The sequence below is a fragment of the Dendrobates tinctorius genome, unplaced genomic scaffold (genome assembly GCF_039654945.1).
Source record: "Dendrobates tinctorius isolate UK_male_01 unplaced genomic scaffold, ASM3965494v1 ptg000164l, whole genome shotgun sequence".
NCBI classification, from domain to species: domain Eukaryota; kingdom Metazoa; phylum Chordata; class Amphibia; order Anura; family Dendrobatidae; genus Dendrobates; species Dendrobates tinctorius.
In genome coordinates this window covers 11,211,237-11,238,821 of record NW_027361831.1, presented here as the reverse complement: position 1 = coordinate 11,238,821, position 27,585 = coordinate 11,211,237, and the positions used below count along the sequence as shown (strand labels likewise).

Below are 27,585 nucleotides of genomic sequence, written 5' to 3'. Positions count from 1 at the left end.
TCAACCTTCAGGTATAACACCTATAGCAGGGGCCCACTCAGTGTAGCAATTATTTACCATAAGAATCTGGATTTGGTCTTTAAGCAAGCTTTCTTTCCTATTACAAATGATATTTTCTGAACCTAGTATCCTGCATTTACCCATTCGTCACATACGAGAGACAATCTCAAACATTTTCCCACAATGGATGTTAAGCTTACTGGTCTAGAATTACCCTTGGAAAACCAAACGCCCTTTTTGAAAAAGTTTTATATTTAATGTTTACAGTGTCACAATTCTGAAATTTGATTTCTATTTTTCTTTTTAAAAATTGGTAATCCATTAGCCTTTTACCAGTTCCTTGACATTGTGCTGGTCAATAGAGTCTCCAAAAAAATTATGAACAGGGGCACAGTAATAACTGAGTTGAGTTCTTTAAGAACTCTTTTGGATCAAACCCCTGTGGTCGCGGGCCCTTGACTTAATTTAGTTTGGCTTGGACCACATTTACAATCAGCCAATAGAGTATAATAGTTGATGTATTCAGAGCAATGACTTTGCCTACATCAGAGACACTCTTGTAGACAAAAAAAAAATTAAACTTTGGATCCTAGACTTTTTTAGGAATTTCTATAGTGGATATTCTGGATAGCCCTTATAGAAACCGCTTGAGGTGGTACTCACTAATAGAGTTGAGCGTATATGTTTGGAATCGGTTGCCGAATCTGAATTTGCCGTACTCGTGCCATATTGTTAACCTATTCGTGCTGATTTTATGTTTGATCGGTTCCGAACATATTCGTTCATTTCTGCTCCCATTGACTCCAATGACATTTGGCTGTGTTCGGCAAATTTTGCAAAAACAATATTTGCTGCCAATCGTAATTGGAACCGAATTATGAGAAATTCGCTGAAACAATCCATATTACCAAAAAGGGATGACGAAGAGGGGTGAACTCTCCATTTCTTGAGGCATATAGAGTAGAAAATTTTGGTTGTATCCATGGCGAGGAGGGATCAGATACAAGACATAGTAAAAACTCTAGTGCAGAGGTAATAACTAGTGATGGGCGAGTAGCATCGTTGCTCGGGTGTTTTCTGAGTATTTTGGCGTGCTCGGAGATTTAGTTTTCATTGTCTCAGCTGCATGATTTACGACTTGTTGACAGGCTGAATACATGTGGGAATTCCTTAACAAACAGGCAATCTCCACACATGTATTCAAACTGTCTAGCAGTCGCAAATCATGCAGCTGAGACAACGAAAGCTAAATCTCCAAGCACACCAAAATACTCAGAGACCACCCGAGCATGCTCGGGAAAACCCAAGCAATAAGTATACTCATTCATCACTAGTAATAATATATCTGAGGAGATCAAAACACATAGTCAAAACTGGTGAGGGTACTTCTATGGGAAGAGTGGTAAAAAGATCACATCTTTACTAAAAATAAAATATATGTTAAAGATGCATGCAGTGCTCAATGAGAAGGCTACAATATTTGATTTAAAGAGGTTTTCCCACATTCCGAAATTAAAGTCCGTTGTTTCCTATGTGTAAAGTTTAAATGTCTAAATGCATGTAATGCTTTTCAGTAGTTACCCCACAAAGTTCTTTGTCGTTGTTGTTGGGTGTTTTTACCTACTTACTTACTGGTTATGTCCACCATTAGCTTTGAAGATGTTGGTTGGGCAAGTGCAGTGAAAGATAAAATGCTTTTATAACAGGTGTATTGTAGGTCCTTTGTCACTGAATGGTGTGAGCATGCGCAATGCTATTTCTACACTGCCTTGCTCAGCAGGTCCTCAGTAGGGTATTAATCTGGTCTTCTAACATGAGAGGAAGTAATAACGGTGTTCCATTACCACCGCACTGGGATTCACCATCTATATTGTTCCTATACTACATTGAAGAGCAAGTGCCAAGGGAAAACAGTAAAAATGAGGAACACTTCAGAGTGCAGTCTCATATGTGTACCATTTTAATAAACTATTAAAATGGTTGATTTTTGGAAGTTCCTACTTTTTATATGATGTGAATGGAGCTGTTCGTCTACGATGTGTACGGAGCTGCGCTTTTCTTGTAGTGATTATATGGAGAGGAGCTACAGTTGTGGCCAAAAGTATTGACACCCCTGCAATTGTGTCAGATAATACACAGTTTCTTCCTGAAAATGATTGCAAGCACAAATTCTTTGGTATTATTATCTTCATTTAATTTGTCTTAAATGAAAAAACACAAAAAGAATTGTCCTAAAGCCAAATTGGATATAATTCCACACCAAACATAAAAAAGAGGGTGGACAAAAGTATTGGCACTGTTCAAAAAATCATGAGATGCTTCTCTAATTTGTGTAATTAACAGCACCTGTAACTTACCTGTGGCACCTAACAGGTGTTGGCAATAACTAAATCACACTTGCAGCCAGTTGACATGGATTAAAGTTGACTCAACCTGTGTCCTTGTGTGTACCACATTGAGCATGGAGAAAAGAAAGAAGACCAAAGAACTGTCTGAGGACTTGAGAAACCAAATTGTGAGGAAGCATGAGCAATCTCAAAGACCTGAATGTTCCTGTGTCTACCGTGCGCAGTGTCATCAAGAAGTTTAAAGCCCATGGCACTGTGGCTAACCTCCCTAGATGTGGATGGTAAAGAAAAATCGACGAGAGATTTCAACGCAAGATTGTGCGGATGTTGGATAAAGAACCTCGACTAACATCCAAACAAGTTCAAGCTGCCCTGCAGTCCGAGGGTACAACAGTGTCAACCCGTACTATCCGTCGGCGTCTGAATGAAAAGGGACTGTATGGTAGGAGACCCAGGAAGACCCCACTTCTTACCCCGAGACATAAAAAAGCCAGGCTGGAGTTTGCTAAAACTTACCTGAAAAAGCCTAAAATGTTTTGAAAGAATGTTCTCTGGTCAGATGAGACAAAAGTAGAGCTTTTTGGGCAAAGGCATCAACATAGAGTTTACAGGAGAAAAAAAGAGGCATTCAAAGAAAAGAACACGGTCCTTACAGTCAAACATGGCGGAGGTTCCCTGATGTTTTGGGGTTGCTTTGCTGCCTCTGGCACTGGACTGCTTGACCGTGTGCATGGCATTATGAAGTCTGAAGACTACCAACAAATTTTGCAGCATAATGGGCCCAGTGTGAGAAAGCTGGGTCTCCCTCAGAGGTCATGGGTCTTCCAGCAGGACAATGACCCAAAACACACTTCAAAAAGCACTAGAAAATGGTTTGAGAGAAAGCACTGGAGACTTCTAAGGTGGCCAGCAATGAGTCCAGACCTGAATCCCATAGAACACCTGTGGAGAGATCTAAAAATGGCAGTTTGGAGAAGGCACCCTTCAAATATCAGGGACCAGGAGCACTTTGCCAAAGAATGGTCTAAAATTCCAGCAGAGCATTGTAAGAAACTCATTGATGGTTACCGGAAGCGGTTGGTCGCAGTTATTTTGGCTAAAGGTTGTGCAACCAAGTATTAAGCTGAGGGTGCCAATACTTTTGTCTGGCCCATTTTTGGAGTTTTGTGTGAAATGATCAATGTTTTGCTTTTTGCTTCATTCTCTTTTGTGTTTTTTCATTTAAGACAAAATAAATGAAGATAATAATACCAAAGAATTTGTGTTTGCAATCATTTTCAGGAAGAAACTGAGAATTATCTGACGGAATTGCAGGGGTGTCAATACTTTTGGCCACAACTGTATGCATGCATGATGTATAAGGTATATAAAATGCAAAAAGCGCAATAGGGTCTTATCTAAGTAACCCAAAGGAAAGAAAGAGATAATTGCCCTCAACTTACAGGTTTACAGCTGTGTGTGTATGGTTTGTATGAAAAAGACTAGTATATGTACGAAGTGGAGCAGTGCATATATGATGTGTACAGAGTGGAGCTGTGCATGTGCTATGTGTTCGATAGTGAAGCAGCCATAAATTCAGCAATATTGGAGTGTTGACGTTTTGTATAACTCTCCACTGTTCCACATGGCTATGGCACTGACACCCTTTGAAGCCATCCACAAATTCTTGCATTACAGTGATAATGCACAATGTCCTGTCCATGATGAGCGCTTCAGAAACAAGTTTGCTCAGGTGTACAACCCCCAAAGGGACATCTGTGTGGATGAGTCCCTAATCCTTTTTAAGGGGAGGCTCAGATTCCGGCAATATCTGCCCAGTAAGAGAGCCAGGTATGGAATTAAGCTGTACAATCTATGTGACAGTACTTCAGGGTACACCCATAAGTTTAGAGTTCATGAAGGGAAGGACACCTGGATTCAATTCCATGAATGCCACTCTGTCCTGGAAGCGGGAAAATTGTGTGGGATTAAGGTTATAACTTCTACGTAGATAACTTTTATACCAGCATCCCATTGTTCAAGTCCCTCTCTGCGCGAGCAACTGTAGCCTACAGTACTGTCCGTTTCTTGACCACCATACATGGTGATGGCAGCACCCACAGCATTGTACGATGTACCTCTGCACAGGTCTGCAAACCACACTGTACTGAGTGTGAGGCAGTGACTGGAGTTACATGTAGGCGTCGCTGTTTTCCTCCCAGGATGTGCACAGAGGCGTATTGAGGCCATAAGAGTGCATTGTAGTCACAGGCGTAGCTGTGATTGCAATGCAAGGTAAAAGTAAGTGTGGGTCTTGGACATGCTAGTTGTCCAAGGCAGATTAAGGGAAAACCTGCTCTGGGTTTTGTGTTGTGAAACAGACTACAGATGGCAGTGGTGCAGTCCGTTTCATTCCCAATTCGGGTTTTCCATGTGGCCCAAAGTCACAGATTCCAGTTACAAGCCCTGCAGCAAAGGGTTTGGGTGTGTCAGTGTTAGTTTGGTCTGGAAAGCATGCAGAGCAGAAAGCTCTGCAGAGATCCACCTGTGTGAGGCAACACAGGCAAGCGGAGCTGAAAGGCCTGGCACCCACAGCGTACACGGTGGTGCAGTCACCCACGAAAACCGGTTTCGGAGGTAGATTGTCCTGTGCCCGGCTGCGATCCAGAGGTGGACTGTCTTGTGCCCGGTTTTAAACCGGAGGAGGACTGGCGTGTTTATTGACTACAATCCAGAGGATATGGTTCCTGGCTGCAATCTGGAGGATATTGTGTGCTGTGTTTTGCTGTGAGTTGAATATAAAAGAGACTTTTGTTTTGAATTTTGCTGGGTCACTGCCTCATCACTGCTCAGTGTGGATACCGCTGCACTACATTGAGTACAACAAGAACATGAAAGTTGATCTCTGATCAAGTACTCCAGCCGTACATTGCCGTGAGCAAAGCCAGGGTGTGGTACAAGAAGCTGGCCGTGCACATCATATAAATGGCAGTGTACAACACCTTTGTGCTGTGACAAAGTGTAGACTTGACCAGGACTTTCCTTAAGTTCCAGGAAGTAGTGATCAAGGCCCTAATATTTGGCATTCAGAAAGGACCAGACCCCAGTACTTCCAGAGCTGTTGTACCGGGGCAACATTTCCCCAGTGTGGCCCCTCAAACTGCAAAGAGAGTAAAGACGCAAAAAAGTATATTACAGAAAGGGGATACGAAAGGACATTTATCAGCGTGACACCTGCCCTGACAAACCTGGTCAGTGTATGAAAGACTTTCAGAGTCTAAAGCCAGGGTCACACTAACTGACGCAAAATACGGTCCGTAGTTTACATGCGTAATACAGATGAATGACCCCTAAATAGTGCTCCGTATGTCATCCGTAAGCAAGGGGTGGTCGCGTATTTTGCGCATTTCAGCATCCGTATGTAATCCGTATGGCATCCGTATGCCGAGATTTTCTCGCCGGCTTGCAAAATGGACATATAATGGAGCCCTATGGCAGGGTTTCTAACAGAAACGAAAGAATAGATATAGACACATAGAATGCATATATATAGGTGTGTATATATACACTCACTGGCCACTTTATTAGGTACACCATGCTAGTAAGGGGTTGGACCCCCTTTTGCCTTCAGAACTGCCTCAATTCTTCGTGGCAGAGATTCAACAAGGTGCTGGAAGCATTCCTCAGAGATTTTGGACCATATTGACATGATGGCATCACACAGTTGGCGCAGATTTGTCGGCTGCACATCCCTGATGCGAATCTCCCGTTCCACCACATCCCAAAGATGCTCTATTGGATTGAGATCTGGTGACTGAGGAGGCCATTTGAGTACAGTAAACTCATTGTCATGTTCAAGAAACCAATCTGAGATGATTCGAGCTTTATGACATGGCGCATTATCCTGCTGAAAGTAGCCATCAGATGTTGGGTACATTGTGGTCATAAAGGGATGGACATGGTCAGCAACAATACTCAGGTAGGCTGTGGCGTTGCAACGATGCTCAATTGGTACCAAGGGGCCCAAAGAGTGCCCAGAAAAAATTCCCCACACCATGACACCACCACCACCAGCCTGAACCGTTGATACAAGGCAGGATGGATCCATGCTTTCATGTTGTTTACGCCAAATTCTGACCCTACCATCCGAATGTCGCAGCAGAAATCGAGACTCATCAGACCAGGCAACGTTTTTCCAATCTTCTACTGTCCAATTTCGATGAGCTTGTGCAAATTGTAGCCTCAGTTTCCTGTTCTTAGCTGAGAGGAGTGGTACCCAGTGTGGTCTTCTGCTGCTGTAGCCCATCTGCCTCAAAGTTCGACGCACTGTGCGTTCAGAGATGCTCTTCTGCCTACCTTGGTTGTAACGGGTGGCAATTTGAGTCACTGTTGCCTTTCTATCAGCTCGAACCAGTCTGCCCATTCTCCTCTGACCTCTGGCATCAACATGGCATTTCCGGCCACAGAACTGCCGCTCACTGGATTTTTTTTCTTTTTCGGACCATTCTCTGTAAACCCTAGAGATGGTTGTGCGTGAAAATCCCAGTAGATCAGCAGTTTCTGAAATTCTCAGACCAGCCCTTCTGGCACCAACAATCATGCCACGTTCAAAGGCACTCAGATCACCTTTCTTCCCCATACTGATGCTCGGTTTGAACTGCAGGAGATTGTCTTGACCATGTCTACATGCCTAAATGCACTGAGTTGCCGCCATGTGATTGGCTGATTAGAAATTAAGTCTTAACACACAGTTGGACAGGTGTACCTAATAAAGTGGCCAGTGAGTGTATATATATATATATATACATACATGTCATTGAGACAAACCTATATATATTTATATTTCATAGAGTTCTTCATAGCAGAATAGCCACTAATTCAAATGCCGGCTTCTGTTAAATCATTCCCCAACCCGACATGAAATGACACATGGTTTACATACAGTAAACCATTTCATTTCATGTTTTTTTTTATATGTCCCTGACTAAAAATTAGATGAGGGTTTTGTGATACTTATGTGATATGAATGATGTATGATTGATATTAGAAAAGGTATCCAGATGGTAGGTAGGTGATCACGGGTCTTATTATTCCTTTTCAAAAGTATTCAGTACAACATTACAAGAGACTGGGGATTTGACCGCTGAATGACCTCTCTGAGTACATGATTAGGACATGCAGCAGGAATGTGAAAAACAACCATACAGCGCTTGCGTAACACGAGCAGAGCACGAGTTGAAATGTTCACTGCGCAGCTGTACAGCTTGTGTAAACATTACTTGTAGAAGTTGTAGTGCGCAGGACTAGATTCATATCTAGGAACAGTTTGTATATAACCGAGGGAATTTCCACTGGCGAGCAGGGACGTTCCAGGAGACTTATGGACGCATATCTTCTGTGATGGAGTTTTACGGGATATTTCCTCGCCAATCGAGTCCCCCGATAGAGGAGTGATGCTACAATATCCGGTAATATATTGATGCTTACTTTCTATGAATAGATGATGTATTGATCATGTAATGTTAGACTAGTGCTGCTAAAATTCATGTGCAAATTTATATGTTAATTCATTAATATCTCTGATTTCAATAGAATAATATACTATTGTTTTACTGAGCACAGACTTTTTGTCTCTTGCCTAATTAGTATATTAGTGAGCACTACGTATGTAAGGACCATAAGTCAATCATATTGACTCAATAAGACATAAATTGGCGTAGTCGGCAGGATTTTTCTTTAAACACAGTTTTGTTATCACAAATATATAGTTGGCACTTTTTTTTTGCCAATAATAGTGACAATGTTTAGGAAACGAAAAGAAAAACAAGATGATGTTGTAGAGGTGCCTGGCTGGACCACGGCACCCTATGATATACTGGCACATGAATTGAGTAGCTCTGGGCTAGCAGAACAATGGTCGAGTAAGCTCAAAGGTAGTGAACCTACTGATGTTGTTGAAGTACTCAGGGGGGTCCCCGCAAAGGCGGGTGATGTAGTGTCGCTTGGGCGACGAACCTGGATCCTGCTCAGTGCATATCGCGCGATGCATGAGAGGAATCAACAGATGCAGAGAAAATGTTCTCAGTTGGAACAAAAAGTTATAGAGTTAGGTGGGCAGAAAGTGGTGCTGGATTGTAATAACCGTCTGCTTAAAGATAAGTTGGAACACTATCAGAATGTAGCAGAAAAAGTTGCTATAAAGGTTGCTCAAAATATATATCGTAAGCGGAAAGGAAAAATCATCAAAAAGTTTATAAAAGCATAGCCACTGCATCTGTAAATTGGGACCCAGATAAATGGGATGGGGATGTGTGGGATACCTCTTCTTCAGATGACTGGGAGAACCCACCAGCCCCTGTTATTGATCCCCCAAAGGGTTCATCAAAAGTAAAAGCTAATCCAATTCAAAGGCGTATGGAACGCACGGAAAATGAAATAATCCGGCAACAAGCCCGTGATGCAGCTGGCCAGCTTCAATTTGAGGCTGACGGACACCCCTTATGGTAGACCGAAGTGTCCCCCATACCCGAACCAGAGTCTCCACCGAAGATTATACTCAAAATGAGGTAGACAGCATTCTAACTCAGTTTAAACAATGGCCAGGAGAGTCAGAAATTGCTTGGTTAGTTAGGATGCATGATTTTGGAGGAACAGGGATAAAACTAGATTTTCAGGACATCACTTAATTTGTTACTCTTTCCCGGGATCCTGTGATCCAGAGATATTTCAAAAATTATTTCAAGGAGAATCAAGAACAATTGCAAAATATTGTAATTATTGTAGCCAGAGCTATAATGGATAAATATCCTACGGAGGCTGACATACCAGTCAATGATAAACCAAGGTATACTCTCCGTGATGGTATTGAAAGATTGAAAGAAGCTATGCGGAGTGCAGTTTTAGTGTTAGCTGTAGAAGAAGAATATACAGAGTATCCAATGACTGCAAGCATGAGGAGTCGGTTGGTAAAGACTGCTCCTCCTGCATATAAAGCTGTGATATTGACCTTAACAGTGGCAGTGACAGGAGAACCAGTGAGTAGAGTGATTATTCGAATGAGGGAGTTGCAGGATATGGGTGACTGGAAAGCTGCAGCCCAGGCATCCTCTCCTCAAAATCCCTCCCAAACACACCCAGGTAATAGTAAACCCTATAATTCAGAATGGAAGAAAGAAGGGAACCCCTCTAATCCGGATCGGGTATCCCGGAGGGAAATGTTCCAGGCATTATTGAAAGCTGGAATGAGTAAAGAATCTGTAGATGGAAAACAGACAGGTGAATTGTGGAGATTATATAGGCAGAAAGTGTTGTCTGCTAAAAAGGTGGATGCTAAAAAAGAAGTTGGTCAAGAGAAGGAGAAAGCTGTTAAAATTCCAACAGCACCTGAGAAAGTGTCATGGGAAGACTTTAAAACAGTCTATCTTTGGGAGGAACTGGCTGCAGCAGTAGCTACTCGGGTAAGTGATGGTTGGGGCAAGAATGCCTATGAGGCAGCCACGGGAAAACATTGTGATGAAGAGATATCATAGGTAGCCAGCCAAGCCCCCGTATGGATAAAAAGTGATCAATGTCCATACGTAAATTTAAGTATCCATTGGAAAGGGGGCAATGTACAAAGGGTTCCCACATTAATTGATACTGGGGCGGAGGCTACCTTAATTTATGGAAATCCAAACAAATTCAAAGGTCTGAAAATTAAAATTGCAGGATTAGGAGGACAAGTTATCACTGGGGTCCAAACACAAGTTGCCCTGAAAATAGGTAATTTACCAATAAGGAATTATCGAGTTTTAGTAGTACCTATACCAGAATATATTTTGGGAATAGATGTTTTGAAAGGGATGACGCTAAATTTGGCTGAGGGAAAATTTTCCCTCGGAGTCAGAACAGGTGAAATCCAAATGAGACCTGTGGTAGTTTGAAAAGTGAAAATGCCACCTATACATGTTCCCCCGGCTACAAAAATGGTAGCTATGAAACAATACCGAATTCCAGGAGGACATAAGGAAATTACTGAAACAATCAAAAATTTGGTTGACGCTGGAGTAATGCGTACAACCACCACTGCTTGGAACAATCCTGTCTGGCCAGTGAAAAAGAGTGATGACTCCTGGCGTATGACTGTGGATTATAGAGAATTGAACAAATATACTCCCCCACTAACAGCTGCAGTACCAGACACTATTACTATAGTAGAAAATGTGCAAAGTCATAGCGGTACCTGGTATGCAGTGATTGATTTGGCTAATGCGTTCTTTACAATTCCCATAGAGGAAAAAGCTCAAGATCAATTCGCATTTACCTGGTTGGGAAGACAATACACTTTTACCAGGTTGCCACAAGGATGGCTACACAGTCCTACTATTTGTCACCGGACGGTGGCAGAACACCTGGATGCGTTTCCTTTGCCCTCTGAAATGCAATTTTCACATTATATCGATGATATAATGATACAGGGTAATTATGAACAGTCAGTGAAGGAACAGTTGTATAAATTGATATTTCACATGCGAAACAAGGGATGGGAGATTAATGATGCTAAGGTCCAAGGACCGTCTCAAGTTGTAAAATTTTTAGGAATTCAGTGGAACAAAGGACATAGGGAAATCTTGCCAAAAGCTAAACAGAAAATAATCAATTTCCCTACTCCTAAATCTAAGCAGGAAACTCAATCACATATTGGATTTTGGAGACAACATATACCTCATTTGGGACAGATGCTAGCTCCATTGTATAAAGTGACTAGAAAGAAATATGAATTTCATTGGGGAGAGGAACAACAAACTGCATTTGAAATGGTAAAAGAAGCCATACAACAGGCTGTAGATTTGTGGCCAGTGATGATGGGGAGTGTAGAATTACATGTATCAGTGCAGAATTTGTATGCCAATTGGTCACTTTGGCAGAAACAAGGGGGAAAAAGAGTCCCCTTAGGGTTTTGGAATCGAAAACTCCCCGATGCTGGAGAAAAATATACTCCATTTGAACAACAATTGTTGGCCTGCTATTGGTCATTAGTGGAAACTGAACAATTGACTTTAGGACATGAGGTTCTTTTAAGACCAGCAATACCCATCATGCAATGGGTATTATCTAACCTTAAAACAAATGGGGTAGGACACGCACAAGAACAAAGTATCATAAAATGGAAATGGTATATTTCTGAAAGAGCAAAGGTGAAGGCGGAATCGCCTCCCTTCATGAGAAAATAGCTGAGATAGGGGAGGGAGTGAAGTCCCCTTTACAATCTACTATGTTAGAGGAATCTCCTGTCAAATGGGGAAAATCGTATGAAGATCTAAGTGATCAGCAACAGCAACATGCTTGGTTTACAGATGGATCAGCCCGATATGTCAATGGAAAACGACATTGGAAAAGTGTGGCTTATAACCCCAGATTGGAAAAACATCTGGTCATGGGAGGTCATGGTAAAAGTAGTCAATATGCAGAATTGTATGCTATCTTTTTGGCATTAAGTTTTGAGCAAGGAAGGGAATGCCATCTCTTCACAGACTCATGGTCTGTAGCTAATGGACTTGCAACTTGGATGATGGGATGGAAAAAGTATAATTGGCTCATCCATGGTAAGGAGGTGTGGGAGTTTATAGAAGAAATGGTACAAACCACACCTACTACTGTTTTCATGTTGATGCACATATGCCTGCTGACTCACTTGACCGTTTGTTTAATTCTGAAGCAGATAAAGCCGCCGCCATTAGGCAAACTTCGGAGTTGATCAAGATAAAGAAAAATGGCTGCATGGTACAGCTGTTTGGGCGCACAACAAAAGTGGACACCTGGGAGAAAAGGCCACTTACAGGTGGGCCCAAGAAAGACGTGTCCCCTTAACCATGGACATAATTAAGCAAGTCATTATACAATGTCCAATATGCCAACATTCACAGAAACGAGAAGTACCACACACAGTAATGGGACACATAGCAAGGGGTCAATTACCTGCACAAATTTGGCAGAAGGATTTTATTGGTCCACTCAGTGAAAGCAGGGGATGTAAATACATTTGTACAGCTGTAGATACACATTCAGGACTACTGATTGGTTTCCCCTGCAAAGCAGCTACACAATGGAGTACACTTAGGACTTTAGAGATTATTACCCAATATTATGGTGTTCCATTATAAATACAAACTGACAATGGGTCACACTTCACTGGCCAACAAGTAAAAGACTATGCTAATGAGCATAATATTCAAGGGGTATATCACATGCCATACTATCCACAAGCTGCAGGGTTAGTGGAGAGAATGAATGGGATCTTGAAATCCACATTAAAGAAAGTGCACGGTGTAGAAGGAGAATATGGCCAGTGGAGAGACAATTTAAGTGAGGCATTACAAATCATTAACAACAGGCCTAATACTGATTCCATGACACCACTAATGAGGATGCTGACACCAAACCTTACAGTACATGAGGCACATGTGGTACATACAATTACCTGGTGGAAGATAACTCAACATGCCAAAATCCCTGAGAGGGCAACTCCTTTGTCTGCGGGATTAGATCTTAGTGCAATAGAAGCGATTGGTGTACCTCCAGGTAAGACTGTTCCAATCTTAATGGGATTAGGGTGTCAGATACCCAAGGGACATTATGGTCAGTTGGCCACTCGCTCTAGTTTTGCTCTAAAAGGGGCAGTAGTGGTAGGAGGAGTCATTGATGCTGACTATCAAGGGGAGATTAAAGTCCTCATAATAAATTTGGGAATAGAGCCATTGGTTATTGCTAAAGGACAGAAAATGGCTCAAATGTTGGTGATTCCAATTGATCTTGCTCAATCAATTGAAGGACAAGCTCCTCTAGAACTGTCTATGAGGGGGGATAAAGGATTTGGGTCATCTGATGTGACCAATGTTGGAGCAAAAATTTGGGTACAAAATAGGCAAGGACCGCCATCTGCGGCGGAGGTTATTGCCATTGGGAAAGACCATACCCTATTGATCATGAGACCAGGGCAGGAAAAGTGGGAATACATTCCACAAGAAAAATGTTACTTGCGAGAATAACTATTTAAATTTTAGATGCTTGTACAGTGGTGCCTTGGAATCCTTGGAGGGCTGTGTTGGGTCGTTGATACATGGACCCCCGGAGTTAAGTTGACTACAGAACAGGTGCCTCCCTTGCCAAGGCCTGGAGATTGGAATGTTTATAATGTATCAAATAATGGAACATTGGTATTCAACGTGAACTTGACGCTAATAAACACAACAGCATCGTGGATGTATGGGCCGCTATATGAAGAACCCCCACCCTATGACTATCCAGGACGACGACCATGGCCTTTTACAGTGCTAACGAATGGCACTGGAACTGTACAAGTTGCAGCAGAAGAAAATATTGCTTGATGGGAGGAAGACATAGACAAACTGTTAATGAAACCTCCAAATGTTGGAATAAATTGGACAGTATTTGCTAATTATTCTGATAAAGGACTAAATGCTACGAATTTTAGTTTTCAGCTAAATAGAACTAAACTAATAGTATGTGCCAATATGACAAATAGGGTAATAGCTATTAACCCTAAGCCAAATAGGACGGATGGGGAGGAGTATCTAGCTTAAGACGGTACTTAAGAATAATTCAAACAAATGCTTCAAAGATTGATCCGGGACATATGAAAAGAATCCCAACATCCTGTATAAAAACTGGTACCCAATCTCGGAAAACCGTTGTTTCAGTTGTAGTTACCTTTCCTCCCACACACCCATGCCCCATTCGAAAGAAGCGAGCATGGTATGATACATTAATGGGAGCATATGGTACAGTAAATGGAACTTTAAATGGTTTTGATATAGAGGCTCTGGCCAATCGAATGAGTAATACAGGGAATGAAAAAGTTTGGAGGACCGTATTTAATAATACAATTTCAAAAACTTCATGGTTAAAAATTGAAGTCCCTAAAATGAATTGCAGTGATACAAGTTGTCAAGGTATATTATATATATACACTCACTGGCCACTTTATTAGGTACACCATGCTAGTAAGGGGTTGGACCCCCTTTTGCCTTCAGAACTGCCTCAATTCTTCGTGGCAGAGATTCAACAAGGTGCTGGAAGCATTCCTCAGAGATTTTGGACCATATTGACATGATGGCATCACACAGTTGGCGCAGATTTGTCGGCTGCACATCCCTGATGCGAATCTCCCGTTCCACCACATCCCAAAGATGCTCTATTGGATTGAGATCTGGTGACTGAGGAGGCCATTTGAGTACAGTAAACTCATTGTCATGTTCAAGAAACCAATCTGAGATGATTCGAGCTTTATGACATGGCGCATTATCCTGCTGAAAGTAGCCATCAGATGTTGGGTACATTGTGGTCATAAAGGGATGGACATGGTCAGCAACAATACTCAGGTAGGCTGTGGCGTTGCAACGATGCTCAATTGGTACCAAGGGGCCCAAAGAGTGCCCAGAAAAAATTCCCCACACCATGACACCACCACCACCAGCCTGAACCGTTGATACAAGGCAGGATGGATCCATGCTTTCATGTTTACGCCAAATTCTGACCCTACCATCCGAATGTCGTAGCAGAAATCGAGACTCATCAGACCAGGCAACGTTTTTCCAATCTTCTACTGTCCAATTTCGATGAGCTTGTGCAAATTGTAGCCTCAGTTTCCTGTTCTTAGCTGAGAGGAGTGGTACCCAGTGTGGTCTTCTGCTGCTGTAGCCCATCTGCCTCAAAGTTCGACGCACTGTGCGTTCAGAGATGCTCTTCTGCCTACCTTGGTTGTAACGGGTGGCAATTTGAGTCACTGTTGCCTTTCTATCAGCTCGAACCAGTCTGCCCATTCTCCTCTGACCTCTGGCATCAACATGGCATTTCCGGCCACAGAACTGCCGCTCACTGGATTTTTTTTCTTTTTCGGACCATTCTCTGTAAACCCTAGAGATGGTTGTGCGTGAAAATCCCAGTAGATCAGCAGTTTCTGAAATTCTCAGACCAGCCCTTCTGGCACCAACAATCATGCCACGTTCAAAGGCACTCAAATCACCTTTCTTCCCCATACTGATGCTCGGTTTGAACTGCAGGAGATTGTCTTGACCATGTCTACATGCCTAAATGCACTGAGTTGCCGCCATGTGATTGGCTGATTAGAAATTAAGTCTTAACACACAGTTGGACAGGTGTACCTAATAAAGTGGCCAGTGAGTGTATATACAATGTAACAAATCAACAAATAATGTGTAGGTATGTTGTATTACCATTATTATTGGGGCCCCCAGGGTCACAATGGTTTTGGATGCCTACCATGTATGGTATGTATATTGATGTTAACAATAGAACACGATTTAATTTATGTGAGGATACTTTGGACGGAAAGATTTGCAGATTACATTCTACAGTATATGAACCTTGTCTATTGCAAAATAACGTTAATATCTGTGAATTCACTGTTTTACCTATAACATTCAAATTGTTAGTAGAAATAGCTTCACAAGAAGTTTGTGTGGTAACAGATACCCCTATAATACCAGATATGCAAACTCCCTTTGTGGGATGTTTGAAGGATGAATCCACAATACGATGGGAAAATCAGACATTCTTACTAACTCCTGATCAAGTTATACAAGAAACAGTTCAGTGGAACCCTAAACTTTTAGACGTAATCAATTGGGAATTAAATATGACTAATTTAAGAGATGTTATTACGCATTCAGAAGAGGGTATGAAGATGCTTTCTGCTTTAAATAAAACAATTCAACAGCATATAATTAGAACTACCATAGTTATACAAAAAATACGGAGATAAAGACCGCAAGTAGAGTAAAAAAGTCACTTTATTGTAACAGACTCTTTAGACAAAATGTACAAAATACAGACAAAGAACAAATTGCTCATACAGGGCTCATATGTGGTAACCGCTACTAACACCCTATATATAACAGAATGGGTGATAAGAAATGAAGCAAAGAATCTCAAAGAGAGCCATTCATTACATAGTATATAGGCCCTCACTATGAGAAAACAGAGCTAACACACTCCAGATAGAAAAATAATGTGTAGATAGATAAATATCTATCCAAAATAATACTATAGTAAATGGAGATAAAATCATACCCATATGTATCTGTAGGTGAGCGCGGCACTAAGGGGAGCAGCCCCGAGGAAGCCCACGCGAAACGCGCGTCGGGGCTGCTCCTGGCACTTATCCTCTATTCCCATTGCCCTGTAGCGGTGGTGAATGGGTTATTATAACAAAGGGTTAATGTCACCATTCGATCATAAGGTGACATTATGCCGATTAATAATGGAGAGGTGTCAATAAGACACCGATCCATTATTAACCCTATACTAAGAAAGGGTTAAAAACCACACACAGACATTAATTAAAAAGTCATTTAATGAAATAAATACACCAAGTTTTTGACAAAATTTTATTAGTCTGGTAATCCAAAATAAAACCATGACCTGCAACAAAAATAACATAAAAAATCACCAATATCCTTACCTCTCCGCCGTTCAGTCATGTCCCACGCTGTAATCCATCAGAAGGGGTTAAATAGTTTACAATGAGGACCGGTGCTAATGCGACCAGCCCCACTGTAAAGTACTACAAAATGAATTGATTCAGCTCTGTGCAGCCTCAATAATATATACTGTTACGGGCTGGCGGAACGCACCAAATAATAAAGATAGTATTTAGGTGCGTTCGCAGCCTGGGGTCCACCGTGCAGAGGTGCTAACTGCTGCTCGGTAATGGCGGACGCTACAGTCATATGTTAAAGTTTGGGCATCCCTATTAATGTTAACCTTTTTTCTTTATAACAATTTTGGTTTTTGCAACAGCTATTTCAGTTTCACATATCTAATAACTGATGGACTCAGTTATATTTCTGGATTCAAATGAGGTTTATTGTACTAAAATTGTTATAAAGAAAAAAGGTTAACATTAATAGGGGTGCCCAAACTTTAACATATGACTGTATATGGCGGTATAATAACAGGACACACGGGGTTAACCTCACCCAATGTGTGCAGAGGTGGACTCTTATCTCTCAGAGCAGCACAACCACCAAATAATAAATGCTGTAGCCTGTTATTGCTCACAGAGCTCGGCAGTGTGAGCGCTAGCGTATAGTCACAGAACTCAGCCCTTAGACCGCAGGACTGAAGTCCCTCTAGACCGCTAGCCCTCGGCACCACGACTGCGATGCCAGCAAGGGTTAAATCACGTGTGCAAGTGTGCACAGTGCCACTCAGGTGGACGCCACTAATTGCCCTGGGTTGGGCCAGGTAAGCGCACAGGTTGCGCAAGGCATTGCACCGGCGTGGCTGTCACTTGCCGCGGTTCGATAGTGCCCTGCAGTGTGCGACACCTTCGGACGCTAGTGTGCAGATGGCTGGTATGCACGGTGGCCTGTAGACTAGCCACTGACAGGCACTGACTCGGACTCTAAACCCTAACCACATTTGTATTATCAGAGGGAAGGGGTTTCATAATGAGTCAGTCACCAGAAACATGCATCCATCATCATACACTCCAAACTATTTCAGTCTATACTAGCGCGTGGGCGAGTGGCCATGCGAACCTTTTATAGCCACGGGCATCCGGGACCTTCCTGGCTTCTTGGATGGGCCAATCCGAACATGAGCATGACCTGAGCACGTGACCCTCGATCTCCAATGGGAGATCACTCCACGGGCATGCTCAGTGGCCCGACATGAGGACTTAGTCCCTGGAGAATCTCGCTGCTGAGCAGCATGCATTGTCATAGCTGTGCCAGAGGTGGCAGCAGCAAGCAAACCCACAGAGTTGGCCTGGGCAGAGAGCCGGGACCGACGAATCTGCTGAGCAGGCTCCACTGCGGCCGAAGAAGAATGGCAGACCGCTTGGGTGCAAGGCTCTGGATTCCTGCTGTGCAGTGGCAGGAACCCGATGCCTAACATATACAGTGGGGAAAATAAGAATTTGATACACTGCTGATTTTGCACACTTACAAAGAGGTCTGTAATTTTTTATTATAGGTACACTTCACCTGTGAGAGACAGAATCTTACAAAAAATACAGACACTCACATTATATGATTTTTACATAATTAAATTGCATTTTATTGCATGTATTTGATCACCTACCAGCCAGCAAGAATTCTCGCTCTCACAGACCTGTTAGTTTTTTTTAAGAAGCTCTCCTGCTCTGCACTCATTACCTGCATTAATTGCATCTGTTTGAACTCGTTACCTGTATAAAAGACACCTGTTCACACACTCAATCAATTACACCCCAACCATGGCCAGGACAAAAAAGCAGTCTAAGGACACCAGGGACAAAATTGTAGACCTGCACAAGGCTGGGATGGGCTACAGTACAATAGGCAAGCAGCTTGGTGAGAAGGCAACAACTGTTGGTGCAATTATTAGAAAATGGAAAAAACAAGATGACTGTCAATCTTTCTCAGTCTGGGGCTCCAAGCAAGATTTTCCCTCATGGGGTAAGGATGATTCTGAGAAAGGTCAGGAATGATCCCAGAACTACATGCGAGGACCTGGTCAATGACCTGAAGAGAACTGGGACCACAGTGTCAAACAATAACGTTAGTAACACACTACACCATCATGGATTAAAATCCTGCAAGACATGTAAGGTCCCCTTGCCCACGCATGCATATGACCATGCCCTTTTGAAGTTCACCAATTACAATCTGGATGATACAGAGGAGGACATGAAGTCAAATGAGACCAAAATAAACCTTTTTGGTATCAACTCCACTCGCCATGTTTGGTGAAAGAAGAAGGATGAGTACAACCTCAAGACCACCATCCCAACCATGAAGCATGGTGGGGAAACATCATATTTTGGGGGTGCTTTTTTGCAAAGGAGACAGGACAACTGCACCGTATTGAAGGTAGGATGGACGGGGTTATGTATAGCTAGGTTTTGGCCAACCACCTCGTCCCTCAGTAAGAGCATTGAAGACGAGTTGTGGCTGAGTCTCCCAGCATGACAGTGAACCGAAACATGCAGCCTGGACAACTGAGGAATGGCTCCATAAGAAGTATTTCAAAGTCCTGAAGTGGCGTAGCCAGTCTGCAGACCTCAACCAAATAGAAAATCTTTGGAGGGAGCTGAAATTCAATGTTGCCCAGCAACTTCCCCGAAACCAGAAAGATCTGGAGAAGATTGCTTTAGAGGAGTGGGCCAAAATCCCTGTTGCAGTCTGTGCAAACTTTGTCAAGAACTACAGGAAACATCTGACCTCTGTAATTGCAAACAAAGGTTTCTGGATCAAATATTAAGTCCTGTTTTTCTATTATATCAAATACTTATTTCACGCAATAAAAAGCAAATTAGTTATGTAAAAATCATAATGTGATTTTCTGGATTTTTTTTAAAGATCCTGTCTCTTACAGTTGAAGTAAACCTACGATAAAAATTACAGACCTCTCCATTCTTTTTAGGAGGGAAAACTTGCAAAATCGGCATTGTATCAAATACTAAATTTCCCCAATGTATGTGTGTATGTATAGATAGATATATATGTTAATGTTGAAAAAAATAAAGAGAACACTTCAACAACACAATGTAACTCCAAGTCAATCATTCTGTGAAATCAACCTGTCCAGTTATGAAGTAACACTGATTGTGAATCAATTTCTCCTGCTGTTGTGCAAATGGAACAGACAACAGGGAGAAATGATAGGCAGTTAGCAAGACAACCTCTATAAAGGAGTGGTTCTGCAGGTGGTGACCACAGACCATTTCTCTGTTCCCATCCTTTTTGGCTTTTGATATGGTCACTTTTGCATTTTGTCATTGCTCTCACCTATAGAGGTACAGTACAGTAGCATGAGGCAGTATCTACAACCCACAGAAATTGCTCAGGTAGTACAGCTCATCCAGGGTGGCACATCAATGCGAGCTGTGGCAAGAAGGGTAGCTCTGTCTGTCAGCACAGTGTCCAGATACCAGGGGCCTGGCAAGTAAACAAGGAGACATGGAGTGGGCCATAGAAGGGCAACAACCCAGCAGCAGGACCGCTACCTCCTTTGTGTAAGGCGGAACAGTGCCAGAGCCCTGCAAAATGACCTCCATCAGGCCACTAGCATTCTTGTGAAAACATTGGCCTTGGAGCACAAAAACCACATAAGAGAAAAAAAATAAAAAAAAATATAATCTTTAATCCCAAATCAAGTATATAAAAACATTGCAAGCATATATCACAAAAACCTCCAAAACTAGGTACAAAGGATTATATAGTCTACTAGCTGAAGAGCCCGGCACTGCCCGGGCATAGTAACTAACTGTGGTTAGTTGTAGAAAATTATAATTATCCTCCATCCCATAGTCCCGTGCCCATATACCCATCATACATATCCACGATCCCATAGGCCCGTGCCCATATACCCATCATACATATCCTCCATCCCATAGTCGAGTGCCCATATACCCATCACACATCCTCCATCCCATAGTCCCATGCCCATATACCCATCATACATATTCTCCATCCCATAGTCCCATGCCCATATACCCATCATACATATTCTCCATCCCATAGTCCCATACCCATCATACATATTCGCCATCCCATAGTCGAGTGCCCATATACCCATCACACATCCTTCATCTCATAGTCCCATGCCCATATACCCATCATACATATCCTCCATCCCATAGTCCCGTGCCCATATACCATCATACATATCCGCCATCTCATAGTCCCGTGCCCATATACCCATCATACATATCCTCTATCCCATAGTCCAGTGCCCATATACCCATCACACATCCTCCATCCCATAGTCCCGTGCCCATATACATATCCGCCATCCCATAGTCCCGTGCCCATATACCCGTCATACATATCCTCCATGACTGTGCCAAATTTTGTGGCTGTAGCTGCGACGGTGCGGATGCCTATCCCGGACATACACACACATACATACATACACACATACATACACACTTTGAGCTTTATATATTAGACTAGCTGAAGAGCCCGGCGCTGCCCGTGCATAGTAACTAACTGTTGTTAGTTATAACAAATTATAATAATCCTCCATCCCATAGTCCCGTGCCCATATACCCGTCATACATATCCTCCATACCATAGTCCCGTGCCCATATACCCATCATGCATATCCTCCATACCATAGTCCCGTGCCCATATACCCGTCATACATATCTTCCATCCCATAGTCCCGTGCCCATATACCCGTCATACATATCCTCCATACCATAGTCCCGTGCCCATATACCCATCATGCATATCCTCCATACCATAGTCCCGTGCCCATATACCCGTCATACATATCCTCCATCCCATAGTCCAGTGCCCATATACCCATCACACATCCTCCATCTCATAGTCAACCATTATGACATCATAATGAGCGGCGGCAGGGCTTGCAACCTATGATGACATCAGCGTCGCCATGGCAACCATTGTGACATCATAATAAGGGGTGGGGCTTGATATGCACACACTGCTTCCCCAGTATGCAAATAGGGGCATTATGACATCATAATGAGGGGCGGGGCTTGACGCGCACACACTTTTTCCCCAGTATGTAGACGGGGCAAAATTGTTTGGTGAATTGGAACGCGCGGGGTTAAAATTTCGCCTCACAACATAGCTTAGGACGCTCTCGGGGTCCAGACGTGTGACTGTGCCAAATTTTGTGGCTGTAGCTGCGACGGTGCGGATGCCTATCCCGGACATACACACATACACATACATACACACATACATACACACTTTGAGCTTTATATATTAGATAAGAAACCAGAAGAAAAATAATCCTTAAAAATTAACTTTTAATTGAATTACTAAAAAACCTATAAAGGTACAATTACCAAGATACACAGGGGGTCAAGCATATAAGTCAAACTTGAACGTTCTACTAAATTCACAGAATAAGGGGCAAAAAAGCTACATTGCCCTAGTACGCCCTAATAAGGCCCTTCCTGACCGCGGAGGTTGGCACCCTAGTTGTAGACGATATGGCGCCCCCTCTCAATGTCGGCGTCCCTAATAACGTCCTAGACCTCCCTATGTATACAAAAATTGGGGACACAAAAAAATCACACACTCACACCCACAATACCGAAAATTGGAAAAAAGTGAGGAGACAATTAGTCTCGTTCAAAAAAGTGCTTTAGTGCTGTAAACTTATCTCGTAATAAGCACACTGCAAACTTATCTCGTAGTCTAAAAGGTCTTTTACATGAAAATATTTCAAAAACTGGGTTTTCTGCAGGTCAAAAATAGGACTTATCTCGTAGTCAAAAATTGCTAGCCTGCAATAATAAACCCTAATATAGGGAATGTACAAGAAAAACGTCAACAGAGAGATAAATATCTAAAGTCAACAGTGTACAAAAAATACAGATAATAGTCCACAGTTTAGGACCAGCACAAATAATACTGTAGACACTGCACAATAATAGCAGCCAATTAGTGTCTGTCAAGCAGCTGTTTGCACATGCACAGGGTTTAATGAGGTTCAGTCCACCTCATCCAGCATTCATATAATAACGATATAACCTATAGTGTAGCAGCAATACGAAGCAATCCTTCATGAGGTTATAAAATCACATCCCCTCAGAACTTCTTAGTTTTTAAATTTTTTTGTGGTAAGCAAAAAATAGCACAATGCAATGACCCTTTCCAAAACAGTCAGCAAATTATAAAGCCGAATTGTATTTCCCCTAGAAATGCTGGAGATCGTGAAAATTCATGTAAAAAAATAACACAGCCGTATTGAGGGGTTCATAGATCAGAGAGATCCACTTTTCAAAGGGTTAACGTTGTTCATTGAAAAAAATACCACATGAAGCTCTGTCTAAAGCAGAATGTGCAGTGCCTACTTCTCAGCCATCAATGCAGACACAAGCCCTGGTTCCCCATGTGGCAGGAAAGAAATAGCATAATACAATTGTCCTTTTTGGGAAACCCATATGTTAGATAAACAGATAAAGCTAACAACATTCCTCATAATGGTGCGAGAGACCATAAAGGTTCAAGTGTAAAATGGCACAGCAATGCTCATCAGTTCACCAGTCGTGGGTATTGAGGAGTTAACATTGTTCATTACAAAAAATGCCACATGAGGTATATCAACAGCAATATGTGCAGCGTATACTTATTGGCCAAGAAACCCGACGCGTTTCCCCCTCTGCGTTAATAAGGGTTCATCAGGGGTTAGGAAATGGGGACCCAATATCCCCGGCCGTAGTGGCAATGCAGTGTGCGGCTAACTCCGGGCGCTCAGACCGCCGTCATTTAAAGATTCAGCGTAGATGTGCAGTAATCCAATGTGATGTCCATCTGCCACTCAAACTGCGTTCCACCAACCGGAATAAAGTAATAAGGAGGCGGGGCACTGAGTATTATGTAGTCTCACACACAGCCATGTGTCTCCGTGGATTACATTCACATAATACTGCGCGCTGAAGCCACTTCTATGTAAGGTGACTCTAAGCATAAGGGAAGGGCGCTGAGCATCACCATGTCCAGCTGGTAGACACATAATCTAAAGGTATTGATCCACCCAGTACTCTGCGCTTCTCATGTATAAAGAGATTCCACATATAATCTATCTTAAGCTCAGGTGTATACAAGACACACAGACGCTTCTAATACTAAATAATTCCGGGTGTACACTTCCTAATAACACAATAGTTTATGCTCATACCCCAGTATAGTGATGCCGCTCAGATAAGGCCCATTCCCACAGGCTATGAGTGACTAAATTACGTCACACAAAACGCACACAGAAGACAGCAAATGTGAATGATCCCAGATGGGACTAATTAATCAAAAAAATGTTAGATAACAAATTCAGTAATATAATACAGATTTTAGATATAATACTCAGTTCTCGATTTAAGCCCCCTAAATTTGAAGTAGCCACATTTTTTATGTCCAATAAATAACAAAATTGATATATAACAACAGAAAAAATATCACGACAAAATTGTCCTAAAATGCTCAAAAAGAGCAATATAAGTATGCTGGAAAAATGCAGAAACCCATTAATTATAGATGAATAGTAAAATTTAGCTGTTCATTCAGGCCATTCGGGCTTTGTGATTCAAGCCAGAAGATCCAGCAGGATCTTCCTGTCCCAACCCCCCTGTCTCACTGCGGGCTGAACTCTCTCAATAACGCGAAAACTGATCTGTTTCTCATCTCCCCCCGTGTACTAGATTAATATGACGCACAAGGGCAGTATCCCTCTCGTGTCTGATGTCCCCCAAGTGTTCACCTATACGTACGCGTAATTCACGCTTAGTTTTTCCCACGTAGTCAAAGGGACACGAACAGGTACACAGATAGACCACCCCTGTCGTTTTACAGTTCGCAAAGTCTCTCATTTGATATAACCTTTTAGTGTGGGCACTACAGAAAGTTTTCGATGGACATAAAAACTTACAAAAGCTACAGTGTCCACATCTATATGTGCCAATTCCTCTATTCTGTAGCCATGTACCTTCTCTCCTCTGAGGTTCCAGGTGGCTACCTACCACACGATCTTTGATTGACTTACCCTTCCTGTATGTGACCGACGGTCTTGGGGTGATATATGTAAGTGTATCTCCATCGGTTTTCAGAATTGGTAATTGTACCTTTATAGGTTTTCTAGTGATTCAATTAAAAGTTAATTTTTAAGGATTATTTTTCTTCTGGCTTCTTAAAGCATACTGTATATCACAAACAGTTATGTCAGTACAGAGATGTTTAAATCCTGTCAAAAAAGCGTGCACCAAAATCTAGTGCCACCCCACACACACAGATACAGGACGAGAAATTGAACCAAAATATTCGATACTAGATGGAGGCCTGATGCTATCGCATCGGGAGGGCGGTAATGTCACGATGGGGGCAGGCTTTGCAGCGTTGAGAATCTCTCCCCCCCATGTGCTCACCCACCTCTCCACTCTCTCTTTCCCCATATGCTGACGTCTGCCATCTGTGCTCTCTTCTTTGACCTGTCTACCCCATGTGCTATCCCCCTTGTCTGCTGTCTCTCTCCTTCCTGTGCTGTGTTCTCCACTCATGCGCTGTCCCGTTTGAGCTGTTTCCCCCCTGTGCTCTGTCTCTCACCCCTGTGCGCTTTCTCTCTCCCCATCAGCTGTCTTCTCCTCTGTCACCTCTTCTTTGACCTGTCTACCCCATGTGCTATCCCCCTTGTCTGCTGTCTCTCTCCTTCCTGTGCTGTGTTCTCCACTCATGCGCTGTCCCGTTTGAGCTGTTTCCCCCCTGTGCTCTGTCTCTCACCCCTGTGCGCTTTCTCTCTCCCCATCAGCTGTCTTCTCCTCTGTCACCTCTTCTTTGACCTGTCTACCCCATGTGCTATCCCCCTTGTCTGCTGTCTCCTTCCTGTGCTGTGTTCTCCACTCATGTGCTGTCCCGTTTGAGCTGTCTCCCCCCTGTGCTCTGTCTCTCACCCCTGTGCGCTTTCTCTCTCCCCATCAGCTGTCTTCTCCTCTGTCACCTCTTCATTGACCTGTCTACTCCATGTGCTCTCCCCCTTGTCTGCTCTCTCTACCACTGTGCTGTCTTCTTACCTCACCTGTTCTCTCGTTTGAGCTGTCTCCCCCCTGTGTGTGCTCTTTCCTATGTGCACTCGCCCCTCCCCGCGTTAAAATGAAAGCAAAGCAGGTAAAGGTAACATTTTATTAACATGGAAAAATTTATGACAAAGGTGCTTTAATTTACATTGTATCCAAATAAGGACAAAAGCATTTTATTCTATAATCTATATCTATCTATCCCTGCATCTATGTATTATATATGTATTTTATATTGATCTATCATCTATGTCTCAATCTATATTTAATGTATCTCTCATCTATGTATGTCTCTATTATTGATGTATCTCATGTATCTATCATCTATCTATGTATCTCATATCTATCTAGCTATCTATTTATCAATCTATGTATGTCTATATCTATCTCTATAGACCACGCCCTGAGGTGGAGATATGGTGAACAGTCGTCCCGCCCATCTCTTTAGTGTTCACAAAAAAACCAGCCTTGCTAAAGTTAATTTAAGTCAGCATCTGTGACACTGGAGCATTAATCTGGTTTCATATCACCAAGTTTTATAAACTGGATGACACATATCTCCCTTGTGATCACCTTACAATATTAAATATGTCTATATATCACACAGTCTATCTATATCTCATAGCTATGAAACATCTACTGTATCTATTTGTGCATCTATCGATCCACCTATGTCATATGTATGTATATATAAAATATCTACATATCTAATATATACTTACCTTGTAATGTCTTCACATCCTGTTCCGTCCAGATGTGTCCGGATTCTAGAAGTCCAAGCGGCGGAAGTTCACCGACCGCCATATTGGGACACCCAAGTGATGGGTGTCTCAATATGGAAACTGCTGGATAGGCCAGGAAATGAAAACATTACATTATATGAGGTCAGTGACCATTTGAATCAATTACATCCCAATGGCAGAGAAGCAAATCCTATCACTATAAGTTTTTACCCATATCTATGAGTGTGAGCGAGAGACACGCCCCTATGTGCGTTTCACAATGGCTTCCTCAGGGGGCCAAGATGGTGTAAGTGTCCCGTATGTCATTCATAAATACTCTTCTAAATTGAGTCCAACTTATAAATTGTGGTAATTTGGACCCAATTTGAAGGGTATTTAAGAAGGACATAGGGGACACTTACACCATCTTGGCCCCCTGAGGAAGCCATCGTGAAACTCACATAGGGGTGTGTGTCACGCTCACACTCATAGATAATGTGCGGCTTCGCTCCGTACACCTCGTACACATGCGGCTCCACTCCGTACACCTCGTACACACATGGCTCCGCTCCGTACACCTCATACACACGGGGCTCCGCTCCATACACCTCGTACACACATGGCTCCCCTCCGTACACCTCGTATACACACGGCTCCGCTCCGTACACTCCGTACACACACTGCTCTGCTCCGTACACCCCGTACACACATGGCTCCGTACACCTCGTACACATGTGGCTCTGCTCCGTACACCTCGTACACACGCGGCTCTGCTCCGTACACCTCGTACACACGGCTCCGCTCTGTACACCTCGTACACACACGGCTCTGCTCCGTACACCTCGTAAACACACGGCTCCGCTCCCTACACCTCGTACACACGCGGCTCTGCTCCGTACACCTCGTACACACGCGGCTCCGCTCCGTACACCTCGTACACACACGGCTCCGCTCCGTACACCTCGTACACACGCGGCTCCGCTCCGTA

At 42.8% G+C, this 27,585-nt stretch overlaps 1 protein-coding gene across 1 annotated transcript in view; it reads left to right on the top strand.

The window, feature by feature from the left end:
* Nucleotides 1-27,585, top strand: part of LOC141053040 (uncharacterized) — a 69,253-nt gene that overhangs the window by 27,196 nt on the left and 14,472 nt on the right. The gene's annotated exons all lie outside the window — the stretch shown is intronic.